Here is a 9,363-nt window from a genome sequence, read left to right on the forward strand (position 1 = left end):
ACACACACACACACACACACACACACACACACAAAGTTTCCATATAAACCCATCCCCACACACCCACAGCACCCTCTACTCTCCGTATCCTGCACCAGAGTGGTACATTTGTAGCAATTAAAGAAACTATATTGACTCATTATTATCACCCAAAGTCCATAGCTTATATCAGGATTCACCCTTGATGTTTTCCATTCTATAGGTTTTGACAAATGTATAGTGACATTTATCCACTGTTGTAGTATCATACAGAATAGCCTCATTGCCCTAAAAGTCCTCTGTCCTCTGCCTGCTCATCTCTCTCACACTGCTCCCCTGCATCGCATTGCAACCACTGATCTTTTTACTCTTCCCCTAATTTGGCCTTGCCTGGAACATCATATACTTGGAACTGTACAGAATGCAGCCTTCTCAGACTGACTTCCTTCACTTAGTAATCTGCATTTAAGGTTCTTCCATATCTTTTCACGGTTTGAAAGCTCATCTATTTTTAGTGCTAAATAATTTCATTGTCTGAATGAACCACACTTTATCCATTTACCACTGAAAGACATCTTGGTTGCTTCCAGGTTTTGGCAACTGTGTATAAAGCTGTTATACACATCTAAATGCAGGGTTTTGTGTGAATGTAAGTTTTCAGTTCCTTTGGGTAGAAACCTAGGGGTGCTATTGCTGGATTGTATGGTAAGAGTAGGTTTAGTTTTGTAAGAAGCTTCCAAACTGTCTTCCAAAGTGGCTGTGCCAGTTTGCATTCCCACCAGCAATGAATGAGAGTTCTGGCTACTCCACATCCTTGTCAACATTTGGCATTGTCAGTGTTCTGGATTTTGTTCATTCTGATAGGTGCATAGTGGTATCTCACTGTTGTTTTAATTTGCAATTCTCTCATGACATGATGTTGAACCTTTCATATGCTTATTTGTCATCTGTATTTCATTGATGATGTGTCTATTCAGGTCTTTGGCTCATTTTTTAATTGGGTTCATTTTCTTAATGTTGAATTGTTAAGAGTTCTTTGTATATTTATTTACCTGAAATATCTTTTGCAAATATTTTCTTCAGTCTGGCTGTCTTCTCATCCCTTGACATTGTCTTTCACAGAACATAAGAACAGAACATTTTCAATTTTGATGAAGTCCAGCTTATTATTTCAATTAGTTCAAATTAGTTTTAATGTATCTTGAGAGTCCTTTTTTGACCTATGTGTTACTTTTTCTTTATTTTTTTAAATGTAACTTATTGTCAAGTTAGCTAACATACAGTGTATACAGTGTGCTCTTGACTTCAGAAGTAGATTCCCATATTCATCGCTTACATACAATACCTAGTGTTCATCCCAGCAAGTGCCCTCTTCAATGCCCATCAGTTGATCCATGTGTTATTTAGAAGTGTGTTGTTTAATCTCCAAGTATTTTGTGATTTTCCAGCTATCTTTCTGTTACTGATTTCTAATTCAATTCCATTGTGATCTGAGAGCATTGTATAGATTCTATTTTTTAAACTTGTTAAGGTGTGTTTTGGCCCAGAATGTCTATCTTGGTAACTTTAGCACATGTTTTACTTTTTATTATGTGGCGAACATAGTATAATAAGTTATATTTTCATCACTCAACTTCAACAATTATCAACACATGGCCAATCTTATTACGTTACTGATTTCTCACTTTCTGGCCGTTTAATTTGATTTGATTTGATTTGATTTGATCTAAGTGTTTAATTTAATTTTTAAAGTAGGCTCCACGCTCAACATGGGACTTGAATTCATGACCAAGATCAAGAGTTGCATGCTCTACAGACTGAGCCAGTCAGGTGCACCCCTCACCCCCACCCGGCCATTTTAAAGCAAATTTTAGACATGATGTAAGTTTATCCATATATACTTCCATATATATTATAATGTAGTCATCACCTTTGTGAATGTGATCCTTTGGAGTTCAACAAAATCAGCCCATACTGAAACCTATTGGTATCCTGCTTTTACCCACCCCACTCCATGCCCTTACCCTTGGCCAAAGCTAGATAAATCTAATTTGGCTCCGTGCATTGAGAAGATGCCAGAGGCTGGTGATGTAAACATGCCTTTAGGTAGCTATTTTGGGTGGGTGAGGGACAGTGTTGCAGTTGGGAGTCTGAGTCCAGCTGTCACCACCTGTGAGCCATGTAAACCAGAGCAAGGCATTTAACTTTAGAACAGTGTCTTAGTTTTCCTCTCTGATTAAATGGAGATCATAAGACCTACTTCACCAAACTGTCGTGAAGCTTAACTGAGATAGTAGAAGTGAAAACCATGTTAGTCGTTATTATCCATTGGCACAAAACCATGTTAGGGAAGATTTTCAATTAGCCTTTGGTACAAGAACCTCTTTTGTACACAGGAAAGCCTGTGCCTCTTTAGAGAAGAAAGTCCAAAACACACCCACCCCCACCCTCCATGAAACCACAAGCTCCCAGGACACTAATTCTCAGAACAAGGCTGAATTTAGACCCTGGTAGAGACTGAGTCTTAAACACGAGATACTAGGCAACCCAAACTATCCATCATGAATTGAGGTATTATCTGATCCACTGAGTCATAAAGTTGGCTTTGTGAAGATATCCAGATGGCAAACAGACACATGAAAAGATGTTCAATGTCACTCATCATCAGGGAAATACAAATCAAAACCACAATGAGATATCACCTCACACCTGTCAGAATGGCTAAAATGAACAACTCAAGAAACAACAGATATTGGCGAGGATGTGGAAAAAGAGGAACTCTTTTGCACTGTTGGTGAGAATGCAAACTGGTGCAGCCACTCTGGAAAACAGTATGGAGGTTCCTCAAATAATTAAAAATAGAACTACTCATTGACCCAGAAATACACTACTAGGAATTTATCCAAAGAATACAAAAAGACTAATTCTAAGGGGCACATGCACCCCAATGTTCATAGCTGTGATATCAACAATAGTCAAATTGTGGAAAAAGCCCAATGTCCATCAACTGATGAATGGATAAAGAAGATGTGGTATATATATACAATGGAATACTACTCAGTGATGAAAAAAAAATGAAATTTGTTTTTTCAACAACATGGATGGAACTGGAGAGAATTATGCTAAGCTAAATAAGTCAGAGAAAGACAGATACATGATTTCACTCATATGTGGAATTTGGGAAACTCAGATGAACATAGGGGAAGGCAAGGAAAAAATAAGATACCATCAGAGAGGAAGGCAAACTGTAAGAGACTCTTAAATACAGAGAACAAACTGAGCATTGCTGGAAGGGGGGTGGTGGGGTTTAAATGGGTGACAGGCATTAAGGACAGCACTTTTCAGGATAAGCACTGGGTATCATATGTAAAATATGAATCACTGGGTTCCACTCCTGAAGCCAAGACTACACTGTATGTTAACTAACTTGAAAATACATTAATTAAAAAAGGGTGTAACTGACATACAATAAACTACATATGTTTTAAGCATAATAATAATAATAATAATTAAGTTGGCTTTGTTCTCTTGGACTGGCTGCTCATTGGTTGAGGGGATGTAACTGTGGGCAGTCCCAGCTTTACATCTTGGGAGAATGCAACCAGAGAGGAAATAGGGCTGTTTTCCAAGTTCTAATGAGAAAAATCCCACAGAAAAACTCTGTCCAGATCATATGCCCATTGCTGGCCCAATCACAATGCCTTCGACATCAATTCCCAACTTGTGCCACCTACCCTCATTAGTAGCCAGAAGCAGACTCATGGCTGGGTGCAAGGATAGTTTCCTAGATGAAGGAGGTTGCTGTTATGGGCAGATGATATAAATAATTATATACCACACAGATACATACTAAATTTTGCTATGGAGGAAATACATGCTTGTGAAATAATTAGTATTTTTTAAATTCTATTTTCATGGTGTCACCAATATATTGTCTTTTACTCAGAACAAGGTATTTGCCTTTTAATATAAATTAGCAAATAACTTAATTCAAAGTTTCAGAAAAAAAGTATTTGATCCTGTTATTTTCAGCAAATTACTGTGATTTTACAACTCAATTCATGTCCATGAGATGAATATTTGTCATTTACTTTATAGTAACCTTTATAAAGGGACTTATTAAGCCCTGGCTTAGGGTGAACAAGATTTAAATTGCCCTTCTTGCCTACTCTATGGTACATAGGGCTTCTTTCTTTCTGTGGCCACAAATGCCTGTAATTCCCAATATTATGTGAGATTGTCAAGTGAAAAAGTATAGATGGAAGAGAAGACAAAGGAACTCTGCAGGACATTCCCTTCATGGGTGGAGCAAGCAATTGAAGCTAGAGAAAGAAGCAAAGAGGGAATTAGAGAAGAAGCAGAAACTGGAGAAACCATGACATAGGCATTAAAGAAGAGTTGTGGGAAGGAGAGTAACCTGGAGGCTAGGAAGTCTAAGATCAAGGTAATGGGAGGATTCAGTGTCTGGTGAGAACCTCTTCCTGGCTCATAGATGGCCTTATTCTCCTTATAACCTTACATTGCAGGAAGGTAGAGGGAGCTCCCTGGGGCCTTTTCTTATACGAGCACTACTCTCGTTCATGAGGGTTCACTCTCAGGACCTAATTGCCTCCCAAAGGCCTCACTTCCAAATACTATCACAATGGGAATTAGGCTTAAATGTATGAATTGGGGATGGGGTAGGTGCATACCAACATTCAATCTATAGCACACACCATGGCAATGGGCTCTATTATTAGTGATGTTGAGTTATTTGAGTGTGAGGGAGGTCTTTTTGGAAAACACACTGTGCAACTCACCTTGAGATCAGACAGAACACCCCTCCCCCTGAGTCTAGACCCTGGAGAGACTTTCAAATTGAGCATGTGGCTGACAGGCAATTTTTGAGATCCCCTAACTTAGAACAGCATTTCCCTGCTGAGTGGTTAAAGGTTGAATTAGTTTGCAACTTTTTCAGAGTCCTGCAGCAGCTGTGACTGTGGCCCAGAGGCTGGGGTATTAGGAGTAGGAGACAATGACAGCTATAGTTTGCTGCTAAAAAAGATGTTAGACTAGTCAAAGGCAGCCAACATGAGTAGGAGTGTCTGGGATAGCCTGGCTCTTCTTTCCCTACCCATAAGGGTCCGGTTCTCCTGGAAAAGAGTTTTCTGGTCTATGGGACAACTGAGGTTTGGAATCCCTGTCCAAGAAAGCTACACTATGAGCTGGGGCCAGGCTCACAATGGGGTCTGGAGATAAATGCATGCTGTGCTTTGCAAGTGTTGTGGCCCTCCAGCCACATGGGCACATGCTGCCCCCATGAAGTCCAGCTATGTGTTCAAAAGGCAGTGAACAAAGCAGAGAAGAGAACATCACCTTGAGGAATCCTCCTTCCTGGCTGAAGAAGCAGTAGCATCTTGACCTGCCAGCAACATGACACAGGGACAGCAGGTCCTCCATCCTGTTCAGATCATGTGGCAAACCCTACCCCCACCTCCATAGTGTCTGGCAAAGTGTTCACGGAAAGGTCAGAAGCTTTCTGTGACATGCTTGGCCCATGAGCAATACTAACTCTGAGACAATAGAAAATATGTGTATTAGTCTCTGCCCCTGCTTTCTGGCACAGGGCTCCTAAAACCCTTTTAATTGCCTAAGTGATAAGAACACTAGGAGCATCATTTGTTCCAATATTTGGTCTTCGACCCTGGTTTCTCCAAAATTTCTTAGGATTCCTGGGTGATAGGAATGTCTTTTGTTCTAATGCGATGACTCTTGATGGACTCCTTGTTAGGGACTTGTTAGGGTCACCAGAAAGACCAAGCCACAGTTAGAAGCTTGGAATTTTGGGGGCACCTGGGTGGCTCATTCAGTTGAGCCTGTTATGATCTCATGGTTTGTGGGTTTGAGCCCCACTTCAGGCTCTGTGCTGACAGCTCAGAGCCTGGAGCCTGCTTCAGATTCTGTGTCTCCCTCTTTCTCTGCCCCTCTCCTGCTCATGTTCTGTCTCTCTCTGTCTCAAAAATAAAATAAACATTTTTAAAAAATTAAAAAAAAGAAGTTTGGAATTTTCAGCCCCATTCTCCATCTTCCAGAGAGGAGAGAGGGGCTGGAAATGGAGGTAATGATTGATCATGCCTATGTGATTAAGCCTCCATAAAATCTCAAAAATACAGCATTCAGGTTGCTTCCAGATTGGTGAACACATGGAGGTGACAGGAGAATAGTGTGCCTGGAGAGGGCATGGGAGCTCCGCACTCCTTTCCTGGCCCTATGCATCTGTCCCATCTGGACGTTCTTCTGTATCCTTTATCATACCCTTTTATAATAAGCTGGTAAATAGTAAGTAAACTATTTCCCTGGTTCTGTGAGCTGCTCTAACAGACTAATGGATCCCCAAAAGGGGGTCATGGGAACCTCTGATTTAAAGCCCATTGGTGAGAAGCACAGGTGAGAACTTGGACTAGAGATTGGCATCTGAAGTGGGGTGGGGGCAGTTTTGTGGGACTGAGCCCTCGACCTGTGGGACTCAATACTATCTCCAGGCAGATAGTGTCAGAATGGAGTTAAATTAAAGGAAACAGCTGGTGTCACAGAGTACTGCTTGGAGGGGACAAACTTTTACACACGTCCAATGTCAGAAGTGCTGTGAGTATGGTAGTTGTGTGAGAGCAAAGGAGACACACAGGAGGAAGAGTGAGATTTTTCTACACACTAACAAACTACAGTGTGTATGGCCCAGTGTGTATTCCAAAACACTTTCCTAGGTTTTCTAACTCAATGCCCATGACAACCTTATAATATCAATGTTATTATCACTACTATATGGATGGAGAAAAGGAGGCTTTTATGGGTCAAGTGACTTGCCCATCTCCAAAAAGCTAAAAATTATCAGAGCTAAAATGCAGACCCTGGTTCCCCTGCCCTATGAAGCTTAGTTAAAATGAGGGGCTTGTGTGAGATCTGGGGGTACGTGTGCGAGGCCGAGTTCCAAGAGCAATCTTTAATTTGCTGCTTTTCTTTTTGATGACAATCTCAAAAAAAAATTCCTAAACCATGTCTAATGACAAATTCTCCCTATTTTCTGTGAAAAATCACTGAAGTGTTCATAGAGTAAGACTTTTTGTGTGTTTTTCTCAAACTGGAACAAGGAATCTGTGGGTCCACAAAAATAGTGTCAGGGGTTTCATGAGATATTTTTTGTGTTTAAAGCAGTTGTAAATAGTATTCAAGTTTGAGAAATACTGGACCAGATGCTTTCAAAGGGAGACTCTGGCTCTAACATCTATTTTATAGATTTACTGTGAAGTAGGAGTTGAGTGACTGGTTAGATTCACTCACCATCTATTCACTCAGTCTTTTGTTTCATTACCCAACGTTAATTGAGTGCCTAGTATGGCTTGAGGCTACAGATGCCAGAAAATAATAGACTCTATTCCTGACTTTGTGGAGCAATGGTCTGTTAAGTGAGCAAGATGTGAGGAAAAAAGGTACCATAAAAATAAAACGATACAGTGACCTGTGCGCCGCAACATTTACAGTGTTTAGTGATGCACAGAAGGTGAGGAATTGCTTGTGTTTTAAGAAGACGTCATTGTTGGGATGAAAGTCACAGGTAGGTCTACCAGGGGGAGCAAAGGATGAGTGGTGTCAGGGTCACTAGGATGAGGCACTCAGGGGACAAGACTTAAGGCTCCCATGCTCAGGTGTTGAGTCTACGTTTGCACAATGACCCTGAGAGGGGGTGCCTCTTTGAATTTTGCATCCTAGTTGCTTCAGTCACCTCACACTAGGCCTGGCCCAAGTTACATGGTGGAATTCTTTGTGGCCTCCCCAGATCCCCTTTGTTTGAGCAGGACATCCATCCCCTAGCTGCTGTGGAGTCAGCGACTAACAGCTCACGGCAGACCCTCCCTCCAGAGAATTACCTTCAGCCAAATGGAAGTTATAGCACTTGTGATATTATGCCTCTTTCCCACTCCTCACCCAAGGGCCCCCCACAATTAACACTTACTGGCTTGGAGATACAAAAGGAGAGAACCTGAAAGAGGGACTTCTGGAGGGGACCCATTTCCAACTGAAGTGGCGAAAATTATTTAAAAAAACCCAAAAACCATGGAAAGCCTCTGGAAATGGTCCCAAGGGCAGATAGCAACTGAAGAAATGTTTATGCAAGAAAACCTACTAGAATTCAGTATGAATAGCAAGAGTCCGTAGTATTCGAACCTAGGTGCGCTCCCTGCCTCCACCTTCCCAAGTCAGGGAGGTGGAAACCCCACTCCAGACTGGTTTAGCCAAGAACACTGGCTCCTACCCCTCTTTTCCAGCTCCTGGGTAGAGAGCTGCCTTCCTGAGAGAGCTCAGAATTTGTCATCTGGCCCCCAGCTATTTGTCGCAGGTAAGTGTGGCTATCTGGTGGGGGTTACCATCTTCCACCCAGCCTGCACTCCTGAGGAGGAAGTTTTGCTTTGGGTGGGAGATCCCAATTGCTCTTGTCCCTGCTTGTAAGCAAGACAGTGATTTCTTGCCAGGAGAGGTAAGTCAAGGAGAATGAAACCTGGCCATGGAGGACATGCTGTGTCCCTTCCACTGAGTTCAAAGCATTCAAAGTCTAAACGAGTCACAGAGCCAGAGAAGTGCTTTCTCTTCTGGGTACATATTCCAGCAGCTCAAGCTCTTCCTGGGCTCTGGAAGCATCCAGTCATCCTAACACCAGCATAAGGTGCAGGTTGAGACACTAGGACCCAATCCCTCTCTTATTCTCGACTCTTAGGAGGCACTGAGAATTATGAGAGGGAGCCAATTCTCTAATACTTTTCTTTGTTTTTGTTTTTGTTTTGCTTATCAGCATGGCTGGGAAGGCTACTGGCATTTAATGGGCAGGAATAGTCCTATGCATCAAAGAATTATCCCACTCAAAGGGTCAGTTGTATTGAGGAAAACAATACTAAATCTCCTGAATGCATATTTCTGACCTTGCTTTAATATGTAGCTGAAGATGGATTTGGCAGCACAGTTAGCCCCGTATCTTTTTTTGGTGCCTCAAACCAGGTACTGGATAACATGCTGAGCCAATATTCCTGGCCCCCCAGCATGGGTGGGTACGGGTAGGTATTATGTTTCTGTCTCCTCCATTCTCAGAATTTGTTTCATGGTCTGGCACTGGAATGGAATGTGTGCTCCCGATCACCCTCTCCGACCCAGACCCCACAGAAAGGAGGACCTTTGGGTCTAGCTCCTGTCACTGACATGAGGTAAGCTTCATCCGACCTGCCCCAAGATAGTCCTTCTCTGGCCTCAGTCTATGCAGAGGTCAGCAAGTAATTTCTATAAAAAGCCAGCTGGTAAATCTTCAGGCTTTGTGACCCACACCCCCTCTGTCACAACGACTCAACTCTGCCAGTGTAG

The sequence above is a fragment of the Panthera uncia genome, assembly GCF_023721935.1.
Source record: "Panthera uncia isolate 11264 chromosome A3 unlocalized genomic scaffold, Puncia_PCG_1.0 HiC_scaffold_12, whole genome shotgun sequence".
Taxonomy (NCBI): domain Eukaryota; kingdom Metazoa; phylum Chordata; class Mammalia; order Carnivora; family Felidae; genus Panthera; species Panthera uncia.